This window comes from Pongo pygmaeus, chromosome Y (assembly GCF_028885625.2).
Source record: "Pongo pygmaeus isolate AG05252 chromosome Y, NHGRI_mPonPyg2-v2.0_pri, whole genome shotgun sequence".
In the NCBI taxonomy this organism is placed as follows: domain Eukaryota; kingdom Metazoa; phylum Chordata; class Mammalia; order Primates; family Hominidae; genus Pongo; species Pongo pygmaeus.
The window spans coordinates 38523116-38545660 of NC_072397.2; the positions used below are offsets into that span (position 1 = coordinate 38523116).

General features: G+C 36.8%; 2 pseudogenes; both read right to left on the minus strand.

The window, feature by feature from the left end:
* Positions 1–6064: 6064 nt before the first annotated feature.
* On the minus strand, positions 6065–7189 carry LOC129025962 (actin, cytoplasmic 2-like; annotated as a pseudogene).
* Positions 7190–21814: 14625 nt separating this feature from the next.
* On the minus strand, positions 21815–22291 carry LOC129025990 (testis-specific XK-related protein, Y-linked-like; annotated as a pseudogene).
* Between the last annotated feature and the right edge of the window lie 254 nt (positions 22292–22545).

A 22545-nucleotide genomic window follows, 5' to 3' on the forward strand; every position in this document is an offset into this window, starting at 1 on the left:
ACAAATAGGATCTAATGAAACTAGAGAGCTTCTGCACAGTGAAAGAAACTACCATCAGAGTAAACAGGAAACCTACAGAATGAGAGAAAATTTGGCAATCTACCCATCCAACAAAGAACTAATATCCAGAATCAACAAAGAACACAAAAAAATTTATATGAAAAAAAGTCATCAAAAGGTGGGCAAAGGATAAGAACTGACACTTCTCAAAAGAGGACATCTATGCAGCCAACAGGTGCAGGGAAAAATGCTCATTGTCATTGGTCATCAGGGAAATGCAAATGAAAACCAAAATGAGATACCATCTCATGCCTCTTAGAATGGCGATCATTAAAAAGTCAGATGCTGGAGTAGATGTGGAGAAATTGGAATACTTTTACACTGTTGCTGGGAGTAAATTAGTTCAACCACTGTGGAAGACAGTGTGGTGATTCCTCAAGGATCTAAAACTAGAATTACCATTTGACCCCGCAATCCTATTACTGGATATACAACCAAAGGATTATAAATCATGCTGCTATAAAGAAACATGCATACATTTGTTTATTGTGGCACTATTTACAATAGCAAAGGCTTGGAAACAACACAAATGTCCATCAATGATAGACTGGATTAAGAAAATGTGGCACATATACACCACTGAATACTAAGCAGCCATTAAAAAAGATGAGTTTTTGTCCTTTGCAGGGACATGGATAAGCTAGAAACCATCATTCTCAGTAAACTTTCACAAGGACATAAAACCAAACACCACATGTTCTCACTCATAGGTGGGAATGGAATAATGAGATCAGCTGGACCCAGGGCAAGGAAAATCACACACCAGGGCCTGTCAGGAAATGGGGTGGGGTAGCGATTTGGGGGAGGGATAGCATTAGGAGAAATACCTAATGTAAATGATGTGTTGATGGTTGCAGCAAACCAACATGGCACACGAATACCTATGTATCAAACCTTCACACTGTAGACATGTACCCTAGAAATTAAAGTATAATAAAAATTTAAAAATAAATAAATAAATAAAAATGCATCCTATTATGTTCATTTCATGTGTATGACATATACTATGGGATACATATTGCTATTTCAAAGGCTACCATACTAGAGCAAATTAACATATTTCTAATCTCACATAGTTACTCCTATAGTTTGGATATTTGCTTTTACAAACTTTATGCTGAAATTTGATCCCCAGTGTTGGAGGAAAGGTTGAGTGGGAGATGCTCAGGTCTTGGGGGTGGATACTTTTTGAAGACTTTAGTGTCATTCTTGTGATAAGGAGGGAGATCTTTTTTTATTAGCCTTTGAGAATTCATTAAGAAAAAAAAGCCTGGCACCGCCCTCCCTTCTGTTGCATATATGTGACTATAAATATTTCTCTTTCTGTGTCTGGTTTATTTCACTTAGCATAGTTACCCCAAAGCTCCTCCATGGTGGGGCAAATGGCAAGATCTCATTCTTGCTTAGGGCTAAATAATATTTCTTTGTACTGGACAATAAGGTTGTTTCCATATTTAGCTATTGTTAATAATGCTGCAATGAACATAGAGTGCAAATATCTCTATGAGGTAGGGATTTCCTTTGGTTATATGTCTAAAGGAAGAGTTGTTGAGGCATAAGTAGCTTTATTTTTAATTTTCTGGAAACCTCCATACCGATTTTTATAATTGCTACACATTACCAACAACACTGTACATGAGTTTCATTTTCATTACATCCTAGCCAATCTTTGTGATCTTTTGAGTTTTTAATAATAGCTATCCTGATGTGAGTTATGTAACGTCTCAAAGTATCTTTGATTTAATTTTTTTCTGATGATTAATGATGTTGAAAAGTTTTTAAATACCTGTTGCCCATTTTTACATGTTCCTTGGAGAAATGTCAATTCTGAGCTTTTGCTCAGCTTTTAATATATTTATTTGTTTTGCTACTGTTGAGTTGTACAATGTCGGGGAAAACAGTCTCACAACACCCCACAGGTACCTTGAGTCTGGGGGAGACAAAGGAGATAGAAAGAGAGAGAATAAGCATTTAAAATGCTGGTCCAGGGGGCCTGAGCATCAGAGGCTTGCTCACGGCCCAAAGTTGTCAGGCTCCACCTAATTTAGTGGTTTACAAGTTCTTTGTTCTTAGGGTAGATGGGAGGGGGAGGAAGGAATGAGGAAAATGATTAATCAGTGAAGGAGAACTCCTCTGTCATTGAGTAAGATGTATAGCACTGGCGATTTCTGTGAATTCCCTTGAGCAAAGGCGGGTGGCTAAACTACTTAAGATCTTTAACTTATCAGAACTGAAATGGGTGGGAACAGGTTTCAGGAAGAGCCAAGACGTTTGATTATACTCCACTGCTTCAAGGGAGTGTTATCTCCCTGAGCAACCAGTGGAATGTGCTGTGCGGTTGTGCTCTCAGGGAAAAAGACATGAAGGCAGTAAGGAGATTTTTCTCCTCAGAAGCCACCCATGGCTCCCCATGGGTGTCTCACACAGGGGAGATCAAATCAACTGGCACCCCAGAAACTTTCTTTCCCACATACAATTTTTTCATAAACTTTAGATCTTAACCCATCATCAGATATATAGCTTGAAAATATTTTCCCCAATATTTAGGCTATTGTATTTGGTCGATTGATTCCTTTTTCATTTGATGTAGTCTTGCTTATTTGTTTTTGTTTATGTGGACTGAGTTTTTAATAAGGTATTCAAAATAATTATTATCAAGGCCATCGTTCATGAGCTTTTTTCTGTGTTCTCTTCTAGGTGTTTTAGAGGTTGCAGTCTTAACATTTAGGATTTTTCAACTCATCTTCATTTGATTTTTGTGTATGATGTAAAATGTGGATCCAATTTTTTTCTTTTGCATGTGGAAATCTAGTTTTCCCAGCACTACTCGTAGAAAACATGATCCCTCTTCTCATTTTATGATTTTGCTGTAGATTTCAAAAACTAATTGACTACATATGCTTGGATGTTCTGTTCTGTTCCTTTGGTCATGATTCTGTGTTCATGCCAATTTCAAATAAGGTCAAGTGATTCTTCCTACTTCTTTTTTGTTTCTCAAGAATTGTTTTCACAATTCATGGCTCTCTATATAGCTATACAAGTTTTATATTTTGTTTTCTATTTCTGTGAAGAATGCCATTGAAATTTTGTTGGATCGCATTGAATCTGTGTATTGATTTTGATGCTATAAATATTTTAACAATATTAACTCTCCCAATCCATAAGCATAGACAATCTTTCCATTTATTTTTGTCTTCTTAAATTGCTTTTAACAATGTCTCATAGTTTTCAATGGAGAGATCTTTTACTTTCTGGTTACCTTTTTTTAAGTATTTAATTTCTTTGATATGCTTATAAGTCAGATGAGTGTCTTGAATTCTTTTTCAGTTAGGTAATTATTTGTACAATGATGTTACCAAATTCATTCATTGGTTCTAACAGTTTCTTAAATAGAATATTTGAACTGTCTTTACATATAGGAGCTTGTCATCTGCAAAGAGAGACAACTTTACTTATTTCTTTATAATTTGGCTGCCTTTATTTTTTTCTCATCAGATGTTTATGTTCCCTATTTGATTTGTTTCTGTTTCGATTATTATTTTATTAATTGTGCTAATTTTGAATTTAGATGTTTTTCCTTCTAGTTTCTTAGATACAATGAGATGTTGCTTATTTGGTATGTTTTTTTTTTAATGTATGCATTTATTGTTGTAATTTTCCATCATAATTCTGCTTCACTGCACACCATAGGTATAGGTATGTTGAGTTTCCACTATTATTTGCCTCAAGATATTTATGAATTTTTCTTTTCATTTTTCATTTCATCAATTCATTATTCAGGACAATGTTTTAAAAATGCCATGTAGGCTGGGGGGTGGTGGGTCATGCCTGTAATCTCAGCACTTTGGGAGGCCGAGTTGGGCAGATCATGAGGTCAGGAGATCGCGACCACCCTGACTAACATGGTGAAATTCAATCTCTACTAAAAATATGAAAAATTAGCTGGGCATGGTGGCAGGTGCCTTTTGTGCTAGCTACTTGGGAGACTGGAGAAGGACTATGGCATGAACCTGGGAGGCAGAGCTTGCAATGAGCCTAGATTGTGCCACTGCACTGCATCCTGGTCAACAAAGCGAGACTCTGTCTCAAAAAAAAAAAAAAATGTTCATTATTTGCGACTTTTTTTTTTTAAGATTTCTCTTCCTACTGATTTTTGGTTTGCTACCATGACGGTCTGAAAAAATACTTACTATATTTTTAGCCATTTTACTTTGTTAAGACTTGTTTTATGGCCTTGCATATGGTCTATCTTACAGAATCCTCTAGGCGTGTTACAGCAAAATATATATTCGGCTTCTACACGATGAAAAGTTCTGTATATGTCTGTGGGTTCATTTAGCTAAAACTACAATTCAAGTCTGGCATTTTCTTATTAATTTTCTGCCGAGTTTGTCTGTTCCTTGTTTTAATTGAGGTACTGAAATTTCCTACAACTATTTTATTGCCATTTTTCTCTTCATTTCTATTTATATTTGCTTTAAATATTTAGGTGCTCCAATGTTGAGTGCAGATTTATATATATAACTGTTATAACCTTTTGATGAATTGGTTGCTTTATTATTAAATGATGACCTTCTTGGTCTTATGACAGGTTTTGAATTGAAATCTCTTTTATAGATAGGAGTATAGCCACTCCAAATTTTTTATTACCATTTGCATAGCAGTATCTTCTTCAATTCCTTCACTTTCAGCCCATGTTTGTCCTTAAAGATTAAGTGGGTCTCATAGGTAACATGTTGTTGAATTCCATTTTTAAAATCCATTTGGTCACTCCACAACTTTTAATTGCATAATTTAATTCATTTGCATTCAAGATAATTATTGATAAGTAAGTTCTTACTACTGTTATCTTGTTAGTTGTTTCTGATTGAGTCATACATCATTTTTTCCTTTCTTCCTCCCATGTCTGCTTTTAAATGTTTAGCATTTAAATAATTTCAGTAGTGATAAGCTTTGATTGCTTTGTTTTTATCATTAGTGTTGCTGCTGTAGTTTTTGATGGTCTTCAAAGGCTCAGAGAAAACATCTTATACTTAATTATCAACTAGCTTAAGCTGACAACTTTTGTCATATAAAAACTATAGACATTTACCCTCTGTTCCAATTATGTTTTTGATGTCACAATTTATGTCTTTTAATACAGTGTCTTCCTTAAAATCCTATTGGTGACAAGTCTTTTGCTGAATGATTTCAAGCTCCTCCTTTTTTTGTTTATTTTCCCTTAGTGCTTTTAGAATTTTCTTTATTTCTCAACCTTTGAGAGTTTGATTCTTTTTTTGGCAGCACTTTTATTTTTTCTTACACAGTGATGTGTTGCTGAGTCCTAACGTTCTCATATAACAGTAGAAACAAAAATTTGTTATCATGTCTTTAAAGAATCTAGAATATCATACAAAAAAACTTACATAAATTAAAAGGATGAATACATTTACAGGTGTAAATGCAAACTGCTTTCAACTCAAGGCAAGTGACAGCCCACGGTGTTCTGGCAAAAAACATCAGCTAAGAAAGGAAACTGGGTCCTATGGCTTGGGCTTTTCAACCGTGACAGAGAGGCAGGACAGAAGCAACTAAGTCAGGAGTCCTTGCTAGCTGCTAGAGAAATCCCAGAACACTCAGCCCTGATACATTAATACCCAGCACAGATCAGAGACTGCTGGCCATGCAGACTCACCAAGCCACAGGCTTGTCTTCCACAAGCACGTTCTTACCTCAGTCATGAAGTGACCAAGCCACGTGCACTAAAGTTTGAGCTCAAAGATATGTACACAGTATTAAACAAATACCAAGGGGAACAACTAACTTGAATACAAGGTCAAAATCAGCAACAAGTTCTATGATCCAGTGCTGATGATATCAGATACAAGCTTCAAAGACAATTTCTTCTCAAAGGCTTATTCCAGTTTCATGAGGCTAGCATGAGGTTTATGCATTTGCCAAGGGCAAATTTATACTTCTTCTGTATTAACCTATGCAGCAAATGCTACACATCTGCTCAGTCCATTTAGAAGCATTTGTGGTGGACGATGGAGGGTCCCAACTCATCATACTCCTGCTTGCTAATCCACATCTGCTGGAAGGTGGACAGTGAGGCCACGATGGAGCCACCAATCCAAACTGAGTACTTGTGCTCTGGTGGTGCAATGATCTTAATCCTCATATTGCTGGGCACCAGGGCAGTGATCTCCTTCTGCATTCTGTCAGCAATGCCTGGGTACACGGTGGTGCTGCCAGATAGTACCATGTTGGCATACAGGTCTTTGCAGAGGTCCACGTCACACTTCATGATGGAGTTGAAGGTGGTCTCGCAGATGTTGCAAGATTCCATGCCCAGAAAGGAAGGCTGGAACGGCACCTCTGGACACTGGAACCACTCGTTGTCAATGGTGATGACCTGACCATTGAGCAGTTCATAGCTTTTCTCCAGAGAAGAGGAGAATGTGGCAGTGGCCATCTCCTGCTTGAAGTTCAGGGAGATCTAGCATAGCTTCTCCTTGATGTCGTGCATGATTTCCCACTTGGGTGTGGTGGTGAAGCTGTAGCCTAGCTTGTTGAGGATCTTCATGAAGTTCTCAGTCAAGTCCCAGCCAACCAGATCCAGATGCAGGATGGCATGGGGAAGGGATTAGATCTCCCAGAAGGGCACCGTGTTGGTGACCCTGTGTCCAGAGTCCATGAAAATGCCAGTGATACACCCAAAGTCATAGAGGGACAGCACATCTCGGATGGACGCATACATGGCTGGGGTGTTGAAGGTCTGAAACATAATCTGAGTCATCTTCTCTCTGTTCGCCTTGGGATTCAGGGGTTCCTTGGTTAGCAGCACTGGCTGCTCCTCTGGGGCCCCATGCAGCTCATTGTAGAAGTGGTGCCAGATCTTCTCCATGTTGTCCCAGTTGGTGACGATGTCATGCTTGATGGAGTACTTCAGGGTCAGGATGCTGCGCTTCCTCTGGGCTTCGTTGCCCACTTAGGAGTCCTTCTGGCCCATGTCCACCATCACGCTCTGGTGTCAGGGGCAACCCACAATGGAGGGAAACATGGCTCGGGGAATGCTGTCCCTAGCAAAGCCAGTTTTGCACATGCCAGAGCCATTGTCAATGACCAGCATGGCGATCACTTCTTCTATTGCGATGGGCGGAGGAGTGGGATAGTGGAGCCGCAGAAGAACAAGGTGAGGGAGCTGGCAGTGGTGACTGGGAGCGAGAGTTTGATTCTTGTTTGTTGTGGGATAGTTTTATGCAGTGTTAATCTTTTTTGTAGTTTCCGATCTTTCTGAACCTATATATTTATATTTCTCTCAAATTTTTGAAAGTTGTTATTATTCATTTGAATATGCTGTATATAACTTCCTTTCGCTGAACTCTTTCATGAATATTGCTAAATCTTAGATTTTCTTATTTAAGGTAATTCTGTATATCTGGTAAATGTTCTTCATTCTTTTTGATTGTTTTTCTGTTTTGTTCTTTGTGAATTTCTTAATAACCTCTGTTAATTTACTTTTCTTTTCTTTTTTCTTTTTCTTTTTTTTTCTTTTTTTTTTTTTTAGACAAAGCCTCTCTGTGTTGCCCAGGCTGGAGTTCAATGACACCACATTAACTCCCTGAAAAATCAAGGTTTCACCATGATGTCCAGACTGGTCTTGAACTGCTAACCTCAAGTGATCAACCCATTTCAGCCTCCCATGATAAAGCAGTGATGGAGTTTCTACTGCTATATTAAGTGAATTGTTCTTATTTTTAGTCTTTCATTCCTTTTTTATTGTCTCTAGTGAACATTGGAGACCAACAGCTATCTGAACACTTGATACCATGCTCTATTCACTTTGATCTCATTATCTCTTACTTTTGAGTCTTAATTCAGAAAAATAAATATATGTTCTCTGCTCCCTATTTTTCAGTTTCAGCTGTCTCTACCTCCCCAGTTCTGGCCTACCATCAATTTTAAACAAAATAAATATGACTGACACACACATAAACACACACAAACACACACAGTGCTGTGATTACAGGCCTGAGCCTGCACACCTGGCCCTAATAACTCATTTTACAGCTCACTGATTCTTTATTCTGTTTGATCTATTCTGCTGTTGAAAGCTTTCTGAATTTTAAACTTCAACCCGTATATTTCTCAGTTCTGGGACTTTTTTTATTTTTAAATAATTTCAGTCCATTTCTAAAAATTTCTTTCAGAAGTGTATCAGTTCCTTTTCTGTGTTGTTTTAGAGATCTGAGTTTCCTGAAAACTGATACCTTGAATTCTTGATCCAATAAACACTGATAGCCATCTCATTAATTAGCATTGGTCAATGGTTTATGTTTTGTCCATTTAGGGAGGTTATAATTTCCTGTTTGGTATTATTTCTTGTAGTTGTACATCTATATCTCTTTATTGAAGGAGTAGTTATTTACTTTATTGTTTTCTCTGTCTTATTTTGCATTTTGAGTTTTCTTTAAGATATAAGTATTGTGGGGTATTGTTTGCTTGATTTTGGCTAGGTCAGTGCCTCTGTTTTGGCAGTAGATGATGCCTTAAGCCCAGGTTTATCACGGCTCTAACAAACTTTGAAACACTGCCAGTCTCCTATCTGAGAGATTTTGAAAGGGATATCCTAAGAGTGTGGGAAGGCTCTCTATAGGTTTGTGATCAAGGAAATTATGCACTATACCTCCTACCTTATGGTAATGCTGTACAGGCACTCAGGGTTGACATCTCCTGTGACTGAGATATCCAGGCTGGAGATGGTAGTCCTGCCTTTCTACTTCATGCCTGGTTGTCCTCAGGTTTTTTTTTTTTTTTCTCTTTTCAGCACTCACAGGGCTTCCTTGGGTGAAGACAAGAATAAGTCTCCTGCCAGGGAATCCACAGTGATGGGGAATCTGTCCATCCACTTCAACTTTATTTTGTTCTGTGTAGTAACTAAGAGTCGGAGGAGTTTTTTTTTTCTTTTTTCTTTTTTTAATATGAATACAGATGAGTATTTTATTTTATTTTATTTTATTTTTTTATTTTATTTTATTATACTTTAAGTTTTAGGGTACATGTGCACAACATGCAGGTTAGTTACGTATGTATACATGTGCCATGCTGGTGTGCTGCACACATTAACTCGTCATTTAGCAATAGGTATATCTCCTAATGCTATCCCTCCCCACTCCCTCCACCCCACAACTGTCCCCAGAGTGTGATGTTCCCCTTCCTGTGTCCATGTGTTCTCATTGTTCAATTCCCACCTATGAGTGAGAACATGTGGTGTTTGGTTTTTTGTCCTTGCTATAGTTTGCTGAGAATAACGATTTCCAATTTCATCCATGTCCCTACAAAGGACATGAACTCATCATTTTTTATGGCTGCATAGTATTCCATGATGTATATGTGCCACATTTTCTTAATCCAGTCTATCATTGTTGGACATTTGGGTTGGTTCCAATTATTTGCTATTGTGAAAAGTGCTGCAATAAACATTCATGTGTGCATGTGTCTTTATAGCTGCCCACCAACAGTGTAAAAGTGTTCCTATTTCTCCACATCCTCTCCAGCACCTGTTGTTTCCTGACATTTTAATGATCACCATTCTAACTGGTGTGAGATGGTATCTCATTGTGGTTTTGATTTGCATTTCTTTGATGGCCAGTGGTGATGAGCATTTTTTCATGTGTTTTTTGGCTGCATAAATGTCTTCTTTTGAGAAGTGTCTGTTCATGTCCTTCACCCACTTTTTGATGGGGTTGTTTGTTTTTTTCTTGTAAATTTGTCTGAGTTCTTCGTAGATTCTGGATATTAGCCCTTTGTCAGATGAGTAGGTTGCAAAAACTTTCTCCCATTTTGTAGGTTGCCTGTTCACTCTGAGGGTAGTTTCTTTTGCTGTGCAGAAGCTCTTTAGTTTAATTAGATCCCATTTGTCAATTTTGGCTTTTGTTGCCATTGCTTTTGGTGTTTTAGATATGAAGTCCTTATCCATGCCTATGTCCTGAATGGTAATGCCTGGGTTTTTCTCTAGAGTTTTTATGATTTTAGGTCTAACGTTTAAGTCTTTAGTCCATCTTGAATTAATTTTTGTATAAGGTGTAAGGAACGGATCCAGTTTCAGCTTTCTACATATGGCTAGCCAGTTTTCCCAGCACCATTTATTAAATAGGGAATCCTTTCCCCATTGCTTGTTTTTCTCAGGTTTGTCAAATATCAGATAGTTGTAGATATGTGGCATTATTTCTGAGGGCTCTGTTTTGTTCCATTGATGTATATCTCTGTTTTGGTACCAGTACCATGCTGTTTTGGTTACTGTAGCCTTGTAGTATAGTTTGAAGTCAGGTAGCATGATGCCTCCAGCTTTTTTCTTTTGGCTTAGGATTGACTTGGTGATTCAGGCTCTTTTTTGATTCCACATGAACCTTAAAGTAGATTTTTCCAATTCTGTGAAGAAAGTCATTGGTAGTTTGATGGAGATGGCATCAAATCAGTAAATTATCTTGGGCAGTGTGGCCATTTTCATGATATTGACTCTTCCTACCCATGAGTATGGGATATTCTTCCATTTGTTTGTATCCTCTTTTATTTTATTGAGCAGTGGTTTGTAGTTCTCCTTGAAGAGGTCCTTCACGTCCCCTGTAAGTTGGATTCCTAGGTATTTTATTCTCTTTGAAGTAATTGTGAAAGGGAGTTCACTGATGATTTGGCTCTCTGTTTGTTATTGGTGTATGAGAATGCTTGTGATTTTTATACATTGATTTTGTATCCTGAGACTTTACTGAAATTGCTTATCAGCTTGAGGAGATTTTGGGCTGAGACAATGGGGTTTTGTAGATATACAGTCATGTCATCTGCAAAAAGGGACAATTTGACTTCCTTTTTTCCTAATTGAATACTCTTTATTTCCTTCTCCTGCCTAATTGCCCTGACCAGAACTTCCAACACTGTGTTGAATAGGAGTGGTGAGATTGGGCTTCCCTGTCTTGTGCCAGTTTTCAAAAGGAATGCTTTCCATGTTTGCCCATTCAGTATGATATTGGCTGTGGGTTTGTCATAGATGGCTCTTATTATTTTCAGATACATCCCGTCAATACCTAATTTACTGAGAGTTTTCAGCATGAAGTGTTGTTGAATTTTGTCAAAGGCCTTTTCTGCATCTATTTAGATAATCATGTGGTTTTTGCCTTTTATTCTGTTTATATGCTTGATTACATTTATTGATTTGCATATACTGAACAAGCCTTGCATCCCGGAGATGAAGCCCACTTGATCATGGTGGATAAGCTTTTTGATGTGCTGCTGGATTTGGTTTGCCAGCATTTTATTGAGGATTTTTGTATCAATATTCATCAAGGTTATTGGTCTAAAATTCTCTTTTTTGGTTGTGTCTCTGCTCAGCTTTAGTATCAGGATGATAACAGCAGATATTGGTCAACTGCAAATGCTGCTGTCTGATTGTTCCTCTAGAAGTTTTGTCTCAGAGGAGTACTTGGCCATGTGAGGTGTCAGTCTGCCCCTACTGGGGTGTGCCTCCCTGTTAGACTGCTTGGGGTTAGAGGTCAGGGACTCACTTGAGGAGACAGTCTGCCCATTCTCAGATCTCCAGCTGCGTGCAGGGAGAACCACTGCTCTCTTCAAAGCTGTCAGACAGGGACATTTAAGTCTGCAGAGGTTACTGCTGTATTTTTGTTTGTCTGTGCCATGCCCCCAGAGGTGGAGCCTAGAAAGGCAGGCAGGTCTCCTTGAGCTGTGTTGAACTCCACCCTGTTCGAGCTTCCTGACTGCTTTCTTTACCTTAGCCAGCCTGGGCAATGGCGTGCGACCCTTCCCTAGCTTCGCTGCCACCTTGCAGTTTGATCTCAGACTGCTGTGCTAGCAATCAGGGAGACTCCATGGGCATAGGACCCTCTGAGCAAGGTGTGGGATATAATCTCCTGGTGCACTGTTTTTTAAGACCATCAGAAAAGCGCAATATTAGGGTGGGAGTGAACCGATTTTCCAGGTGCCAGCTGTCACCCCTTTCTTTGACAAGGAAAGGGAACTCCCTGACCCCTTGCACTTCCTAGTAAGGCAATGCCTTGCCTTGCCTTGGCTCATGCACAGTGGGCTGCACCCACTGTCTTGCACCCACTGTCTGGCACTCCCTAGTGAGATGAACCCGGTAACTCATATCGAAATGCAGAAATCACCCTTCTTCTGTGTCACTCATGCTGGGAGATGTAGAGCAGAATCTTTCCTTATTCGGCCATCTTGGCTACCAAACTTTTTTATTTTTTTTCACACTTGGTTGTCAGCAGAATAGGGGACAAGTGTCATGAATATAAAAGGTCAAATTTTTTACACTTTGCCTGGTTTCTTCACTTCTCTGTCACCCTAGGAGCAGCCTCATTCTCAATTTTGATCTCTGCTTTATTGATGGTGATAATCTCAGCACTGTATACTCAGTTTTTCTGTGGGTGTTCTTTGGGGGTTAGGCTTGGAGGCAATTGATGGCAGCTTCCTTTACTATGCCATATTTTTTATAAAAGTACTCTACTCTAGTTTAAACTTTTTCTGCTTCTTTTTGTATACATTTATGTTATAAATTTTACATTTCTTCTTTTTTATCTATATGTTTACACATATATATTTCTCAAAATTGATTTAGTGCATTTCAAAAGCTTTAGTATGTTTTAATTTTCCTTTTATTTGTGAAAATTATTTAATTCCTTGCAGATTCTTCAGTTAACCATAGGTTGTTGAAGAGTGTGTTTATTAGTTTCCAAACAATATGTATTTTTTCAGTTTTTAGAAAATGAGACTCAGTCAGGCGTGGTGGTCATGCTTATAATCCCAGCACTTTGACAGGCTGAAGTGGGTTTATCACCTGAGGTCAGGAGTTTGAGACTAGCCTCCTCAATACAGTGAAACTCCCTCTCCACTAAAACTACAAAAATTAGCCTAGCATGGTGGTGTGTGCCTGTAGTCCCAGCTACTCAGGAGTATGAGGCAGGAGAATTGCTTGAACATGAAAGGTTTTGGTGAGTCGAGATCACACCACTGAATTCCAGCCTGGGTGACAGAGTGAAACTCCAACTTATTTATTTATTTTGTAAAGAAAGAAAGAAAAAAAGAAATAAAGAAAAAAAAAGAAAATGGGTCTCTAGTTTTATTCCATTGTGGTTGGAGAAAGCATTATGTGTGATTTCAATAATATTAGATATAATTACACTTGCTTTGTGGACTACCATAAAGTCTACTCTGAAGATAGCTCAGAGAATAACACATAAGCAATTTAGAAGAATGTGTACTCAGCTTGTGGACTGTTTTGTACATGTCTGAGAGACTTATTTAGTTTATACTGCTTTTCAAGACCTTTTTTTTCTTATTGAACTTGGATGTGGTCACTTCACTCATTATTGAAAGTGGGCTGTTGAAATCTCCAACTATTATTATTATTGCAGAACTGTCTAGCTCCACAAATCTATTTGTTTTTGTTTCACATATTCTGAGGATCTGTTATTAGGTATATATGTAAGTGATATATCTTCTTGATTAGTTAAACAATTTTGATATTTATCTAGTAATTCCACCTCTATTTTGGTTACAGTTTGAGTTATTTTTTCCCTCACTTTTAAAACATTTAAAAAGTTATTCTGCCAGTCTTTGACATTTAACTGGAGTTTATTTGGACTGAAATTAATTGCTGACAAGAATTTAATTTCCTATTTTTGTCCTTTTTTTCTACAAGTTTTGTTGTTGTTATATTTCATTCCTCCAAAACTGCTCATATTTACATTTGTTTTTCTGGGGTACAATTCTGACTCCTTCATTTCTCTTCAGTATATTGAACAGTTATTTTCCTATTGGCCATTAATGGCACTATAATTAATATCTGAAATTTATAATAATACAGTGTGAATTACAATAACTGAGTATTGACATACACAAATCATTATCCTATATTGCTCTCCCTACCTTTCTACTTTTTTTGTCAAAAATTGTTTGTCATACAATATGTAGTAACAACACAGATATGTAATTATTGTTTTATTCTTTGTGATTTCTTCATTTTATTATTGAATTTTATTTTACTTCATTGAGACAGGGTTTCAGTCACATAGGCTAAACATGGTTCACTACAGCCTTGAGCTCCTGGGCTCAAGGGATCCTTCCACCTCAGCCCCTCATGTACCTGTGACAGAAGTGTATGCCACCACAGCTGGCTAATATTGTTGATTTTCTGTAGAGACAGGGTCACGTTTTTTTGCCTTGACTGGTCTCAAACTCCTGGGCTCAAGGAAATCCTCATCTTTGGTTGGGATTACAGTTGTGAGATACTGTGCCTTTCCTCTTGTCATTTAAATCCAGTAGAAAAATACAGTTACAGAAACCCCATATACAATAATATTGGCTTTTCTATTTCCTGGTGTAATTACTTTATTGATATTCTTTATTTCATTTCTTGATTTGCACATGAGGTATGGGTTTACTTTCACTCCTTATATGTTTTTATCATGTTTGGTAAGGCTGATCTAGTAGTAATGTACTCTCTTTAATTCTGTTTGCTTGGCAATGCCTTACTTGCTCATAAATTTAAATTTTGGTTTGGACAGATATTGAGTTTATGATTGACTTAATTTTGTTTATTTCAGCACTTTGAAGATCTCATCACAGTGACATTTCCTTAAAGTTCTCTATTTATTTGTCTTCTGTCAATTTCAGTGCATGTGTTTCAGTGTGGATGTCCTTGAGTTTATTCTTCCTGGAGAATTTTTTTTTTTTCTTTGGAGATACTTGGATGAGTAGATTTCCATCTATCAACACATTTGTGAAGTTTCAGCCACTGTTTATTCAAATATTCTTTTCCTTCACCTCATATTTCTCTTTTATCAGTGGAACTCCCATTATGAATATGTTGATATTCTTCATGGAATCCCATGGCAACCTTAGTTTTGTTCATTATTCTTGCTTCTCTTTTTGTTTCATACACTGAATAATATCAAACAATCTATCTTCAAGTTGCCTCGTTATGCTTTTTGCATGCTCACACAAGCAATTCAATCTTTCTAGTTACAGATTATTGATTTCATTTTTTAAATAATGTATGTGTATTTATTGGTATTTTCAATTTTGAATCACTATTCTACTGGGTTCCCTTAGGTCTTTGAGAACATTAAAATGAAGAGAATTGAAAGATTTCCCTAGTTAGTACCATGCCTGGGCTTTCTGAAATAGTTTCTTTTAATCATGTTTTCTTTGAATGTGCTTTTTTGCATTTATCTTTGAATGGCTTTTATTTTATTGTTGAACTTTGAACACTTTGGATATTATTCAGCATATTTAGATAAAAAATTCTTGACCTCCACAATTGCTTAGTTTGTGGGTTGTGTACTTGTTTAAAACTCTTTAAAGCTAGTTTTGTAGTCTGTGTTCTTTGTCATGTATGGCCACTTAACCTGTTTTCTCTCATATTTTTGTTCATATCCTTTCCTTGACACATTAAAAAAAAAATCCAAGGAAGGAAAAGAAAAAGAGGAAAAGAAAGAGAAGAAAAACTGTCCAGAATTTGCATATGGACTATTTCAGGAACTCTAGTGTTTAGTCCAAAGTCAGGAAAAAGTTAAAAGTTTTGGGGTCTTCTCCATGCATGCATCCAAAAATGGGCATACTTCTATCCTTCTAAATATACCAGTAGGAGTCTGGGTGCGGTGGTTCATATCTGTAATCCCACCAATTTAGAAGGCTTAGGAGAACAAATCACTTGAGCCCAGAATTATGAGACCAGCCTTGACATCATGACAAGATCTCTTCTGTATAAAAGAATACAAAAATAAGCTAGTTTTGGAGGCCCATGCCTGTACTGTGAAATGCTGAGGGGGAAGGATTGGTGGAGTCCAGAGAGGTGAGATGCTCAGGAGGCTAAGTTGGCAAGATCATTTGAACCCAAGGAGGTTGCCACTGCAGAAGGCCATGATCATGCCACAGGATTCCAATGTGGGCCACAGGGCAAGTTATGTGACTATTTAAAACCAAATCCAATATAAACAGCAATAAACTGTGAGAATTTTTCAAAGGTGATTTTCCTCATCAATTTTCTTTACCAGACTCTTATTTCTAGGCGTTTTGTTTGTGTACTGCTTGACCTGACTCTTATTCCTTGCTACTAGTGGCCCCGACTAGTATATTTCCTTTCCACAAATGTCTCCTGGGAGTCAACTTATGCCCCCAAGAAAGCTCTGAGGTGGGCTAAAGAAAAGCCTCTGAGCTAATATTCTCCAAGGGATCCTCAGACATTTTAAATCACACAACCACAATTATTTGAGATAAGCTCCGTATTTCCACACGTGCATCAAAATCTGCATCTAGAATCTAATCTTCCTCACAGTTGTCATGAAGCCAAGGAGTTGGTGATGATGGTCAGTTAAAATGCCACATATTGTCTTGCCCAAACTTAGAGGTCAGGTCTTTCTTCATTAAACACACCCCTGAGTTATGTTATTAGATTCCAGAGCTCCAAAAATCAAGTCTGATGTTGTTTTCTCTTCCTTATAGATCTTCACTTTTAACTCAATTAACTTTAATGACAGCTTAAAATAGAAACTTGGTTAAATCTACCTTGCTTTTTAATGTTCAGAGAGGTTTTTCTCGAGATGTAGTCTCACTTTCTCACCCAGGCCAGAGGGAAGTGGTGCAATCTTGGATCCCTGCAGTCTCTTCCAGGTTCAAGGGATTCTCTTGTCTCAGCTTCCTGAGTAACTGGGGTTACAGGCATGCACCCTCATGCCTAAATAATGTTCTTATTTTTAGTAGAGTAGGGGTTTCACCATGTTGGCCAGGCTCATCTCAAACTCTTGCAGTGAAGTCATCCACCTCCCTCAGCCTCCCAAAGAGCTGGGACTACAGTCATGGAGCCATCCTGTCCAGACAGTTTTGTAAGATTTTATTTGACACTGCTTCCATCATTATCATGAAAGCCATTCTGTCTTTCATGCCGTAAGAAATGTTTAAGAATATATGTTTCTGTTAGCAACTTTTAAATGATATGATTTTACTATTTTCCAAATTATTAAGAGTTCAGTTACTTCATTTCACAACAGTATGGTAGTTGTTATAAATAATTAAGTTCCATCTTGGGCCAGTTTAATCTCACAGTCCCTAACTAAAGTATTTGAGTGTAAAAATTAACTCTCTAAATAGACTATATAATGTGCGGCTCATATATTATTATTACATTAGTGTTGTTTTATATAATTAAATGTAAGGGTGATATTTTAGGACACTATCCTATTCATCTTGTAGAGTCATACCCTCCTAAGAAGGCAGAATTACACTTGGTAGATGTAGGCATATCAATATAGATTTCAAAAGACACTCTTCAGATTTCACTGGGAAATGAAAACTGAAATGTTACAACTGTTCTGGAAATATGACCCTAACCAGTAAGGAGAAGGCTTGTGACCTCTATGATAAAAGGAATGATAAATAATGAATTACTTGAGATATTTCCACATTTGTTTCCCGTATTGTGTTTTGAATAATAAAAAATGTAAATGACAACTCTAATAATATATTTAAATAATAAAAACATTTAAATACATTTTAAATTTTAAACATTTATATTTATTTATATGAATTAAATAGTGAGCACACATTTCTTTATTCATATAACAGGCTCTCAAGTATAGAGAAGAATATGTCAAGTTCACACCTCTAAGGGTCTTATAGCTAGGTTGGATAGAAATGGAAGGAGTGAGTGAGAAGATAGCATAAGCTTATCTGCAAGTCAACTAAAATATTGTTTCATAAATATTATATAGACTTAGTATTCAAAAATGTAATACTGAAATTACAAAGTTGTATTATTTATTATAATATTAAACACTTAGAGAGACATTATTATATCTCAGAATTCTAGCTTAAAATGGTGGATATAATAGTAAATAACACTGAAATGGCCCCTCACTTCATAAAGTAACAGTTAATAGTAAAGCAGAAAGGAACAAGGACAGAAAAGAAAAGAGATGTGTTTCATTCGTTGAAAAGTAGAATAATTCTAGACCCTCAATGAAAAATAAATTGATCAGGGTAACACAGAAGAAGGAAGTAAATTAAGATGTTAATACTATCATTTTGGGAACAGTAAATGATGACCTCACCTTTAATGCATAAACATCAACAAGAAAAAAATTGTAGGCAGTAGATAATAGATAAAATATTGGTATAGATAAAATATGAAAGAGATGAGGGAAAATAAGTGTATTTGGAATATCCCCAGTTTTTATGTTATATAGGTGATGTACTTTTGGAAAAAAAATAACAGAAGAGAGAGGCATATAGAAAGTGTAAAGAAGTTCAGGGGAAGTTTTAAATTTGGCTGTCTTAGTCTTGGGGCACTCGTAAGAAAAAAAAAAACAATGTATAGAAATTCAGAGATCATATCACTGGTTGAATTCCTTAGAACCACAGATTTAAAACTGAAGAGGCTTTTTTCTCAAAACAACCTCAATAAAAAGCCAGGTGTGATGGTGTGCATCTGTAGTCTCAGCTACTGAGGAGACCAATGCAGGAAAATTGCTTGAGCCCAGCAATTTGAGGCTGTAGTGAGTCAAGGTCTCATTACTGCACTCCAGACTAGGTAACAGGACACTTTCTTAAAAAAGAAAAGGAAAGAAAAAGGGAAGGGAAAAGGGAAAGGAGAAAGGGAAGTAGAAAGAGGTATTCTGTGTAGTTACATTAGTGGTCTAACGAACAGACATCTATGAGATAAAATGAAACAAAACACACTGACAACTAAATAGAGAAATCAGATGAAAGTTGAGTCATGTAATCCAAAGCAAAATAGTATTTCAAGAATGATGGTGTGACTCAGTTTTACAAATACACATGACTGAGTGATATGCAAAAGACAAGTGATACATGGGATTTAGTGACAAGTAGAAGATATGATTCTAAAAACAGGGTAAATGCCTTAAGAAAGGAGAGTTAAGAAAAATAAAATTAAACCTTGTCAGGGCCAACTCTTTCCATGAGTCTTCCTATCACAGGATCTAAATAAATGAGTTGACAGTGGCATATCTAGGACTAAGACAAGCAGGATGTAGATCTAGTAAAGAAAATGATCAAGCCTGGTTTGGTGGCTCACACCTGTAATTGCAGCACTTTGGGTGGCTGAGGGGGTGGATCATTTGAGGTCAGTTTGAGACCAGCCTTGGCAACACAGTGAAACACCATCACAATTAAAAATTCTAAAACTAGCCAAGCGTGGTAGTGCATGCCTATAATATCAGATACTCAGGAGGCTGAGGCAGGAGAATCACCTGAATCCAAGAGGCCAAGGTTGCATTGAACCAAGGTTGTGCCAGAGACCTTCTCTCAAAAAAATTAAACTAAACCAAAATAAAAAGAAATGATCCTGCAGGTAGAATGAAGAAGTAATGGTACAAGGAGACAATAAATAATAAGCAAATCAGTGTTTTAAGAAGCTGGGAAATTCAAAGCAAAGGCAAAGAGGGTCATAACAAGGAGCAGTAAAAAGTACACACAAATCTATACAAGTTTTTTTTTTGGTGGTGATTTCTTAGGAGAAAGAAACACAAAAGAAAGTGTGAAAAAGAAAGTGTGAAAAAGAAATTTGTCACCATTGCTTTGGTAGAAAGGAAAAAAGGAGAAACACCAACCACAACAAAATAATGTAAATTATACAATGTTAAGCTTTAGTGTTCTTCGTCCCTTCCCATGGTTATTGTTTCCTCAAGAAATAACAGAAGCCAAATATTCAAAATAGAAGAAAACTTTAGCATATATTACTATCTATATATATTAAGCCAAGTTTATTTTAACTGTCATTCTTTTAAAATTTGTATTTTAGATGAAGAAATATAAATATTTATGGGACACAAAGTGATTTTATAATGCATGTATATATTGCAAAATAATTATATTGGGTTATTTACCATATCCATTACCTCACATACATACCATTTCTTTCTTTGTGGTAAGAATATGTAAATTCTAATTTTTAAACAATCTGTATTTTTGAGATAGAGTTTTGCTCCTGTTGCCCAGACTTGAGTGCACTGGTGCAAACTCAGTTCATTTCAACTGCCACCTCCAGAGTTCAAGTTATTGTCTTGCCTCAGCCATTTGAGTAGCTGGGGTGAGAAGTGCATGCCACCAAACCTGGCTAATTCTTATATTTTCAGTAGAGACAGTGTTTCATTGTGTTGGCCAGGCTGGTCTTGAACTCCTGACCTCTAATGATCCTCCCTCTATGGCCACTCAAAGTGCTGGGATTTCAGACATGAGCCACCATGCCTGACCTTCTTTATTAAACAATTTTGAAGTTGACATTTATTAACTGTGATCACCATTCGGTGCAAAGGATCACCAGAACTTCTTCCTGTCTCACTGAAATTTGTTATCATTTGATGAACACCTCCCCTTTCTCTATCCACTCCCATCACCACCACACACTCCAATCTCTGACTACTTTTTGTGTGTTTGTAGAAAGAGTCAGGGCCTTGCTGCATTGCCCAGGCTGAAGTACAGTGACACAACTATGGCTCACTGTGGGCTCAAACTTCTGACCTCAAGTTATCCAATCACCTCATCCTCCCATAGTGCTGGAGTGACAGGCATGAGCCACCACATCTGTCATATTCACAGTTTGAATGAGTTCAACTTTTTTAGATTTTACATATAATTGTGATCATTGTATACTTGTCTTTCTATGCCTCTCTTATTACACTGAGCAAAATGTCTTCCAATTCCATTCATTTGGTCACAAATAAATAAAATATCTTTCTCCTTTTTTTAAGGCTGTATAGTATATCTCCTTCTGTATATGTGCCACACTTTATCTGTTGCTGCATTGATGAGCACTTGGGTTGTTACCGTATCTTGGCTGTTATGAATAACGCTGAGATGAATACAGAAGTGCAGATATCTCATTGACATGCTAATTTTATATCCTTTGAGTACATATTTGGAAGTAGAGTAACTGGATTATGTGGTAATTCTTATTTTTAATTTAATTGTATTTTTGAAAACTCAATTCTATGACCCCAAAAGCACAGACTACAAAAGCACAACAAAAAACAATTGGATCACATTACATCAAACTGAAGTGTTCCTGCACCACAGAGGGAAAAGTGTGAAAAGAAAATGTTCACTGATAATCTATATGCTATATTACAAACACTTATGAAATTAAAGGTATAAGTTCCAAAAATGTACTAGGTGAAAAATGTATTATGGTTATTTTTCCTGCTTAGTTTTTGGAGCCAGATGGAGTTTGGATTTTGTTTTGTTTAATAAGTTGTACAATTATATTTAAGAAAACAAAAATTATTAATGCATAGTCACATTAGAAAAGTCAATTTTATTTGAAACTACTTCTAAGATTTTGTTGTTTATAATTTTTTATGAGTATCTTTATAAAGTCACACTCACCCTCTTTTCTCTTTCTTCTGTGAAAGTATATATGGATATAGCATACTCATTTATTGAAAACATCTAACCCTTCTCCATGAGTGATAGTAATTCCTCAGCTGCTTACATTTATTATTTTAATGGAATTTTCTCCAAATGCTTACACTATATCACAGTGCTTCTGGATGATTTTCAGTATCTCCTGGCAATACTTTGACTGACCACATTGGTTGCAAATACTGACAGAAGAGGAGCGTAAAGCCAATGGCTACTATGTAGGTTATGATGAGCTACACAGCAGTTATTTAGTCGCAAGACTTCAGTAAAGTGTTCCCTCCAGAGTATCTAAATATCACTATTATTATCACATTTTCTAAAAACTGAAAACTGTAGTGTAGGATTGTATGGCCCACGTTGGCCTCTTATGAATTCCTGATTTGACAGCTGCAGTTTCACTGCTGACCAGCAGGAGAATTGATGGCAGTATATACTAGCATGATTAAGATAAGCATCCATAGTTACCCACCAAGCTGGAATTATTTTCTGTGTTGCTAGGAAGATGAGCTCCACTTTTCCAAAACTCCAGCCATGGTGTCAACAATAACACAAAATATGTGATTAATAGAAAATGTAAGCTCCCCTGTTTCAGAGATGCAGGGAAAAATGACAGTCTCTACATGTGAGATAATCACCAAGGAATGCCATATCAAGATATAGATGAATTTTATCACCTGTAGCTTAATGGCAGCAAAGTCGTTGACAGTGTGGATGGCCAGTATATTGCAGTGAATGGCACTTACACAACTGAGAAGAGGGAATATGCATCAGCAATGCTATTAAAGATAAACATGTAAATGTTAGAGAATAATTTTCATTAGTAATGGCCACTTTCTCTTTTAAACTTGCCATGTTAAGATATATTTCTCCCAACCCACCTCCTTCAGAAAATAATTTACTTACAAAAAGGAAAAAAAAAACTGTTATCTTTCCATTATCAGGGATTTAGTAAATATCTGCATGCAAAACATATATTACACCTGGGAAAAACAAATAATAAGTGAATACACACATACCCAAATTTATAAATGTATATACACATTCCCT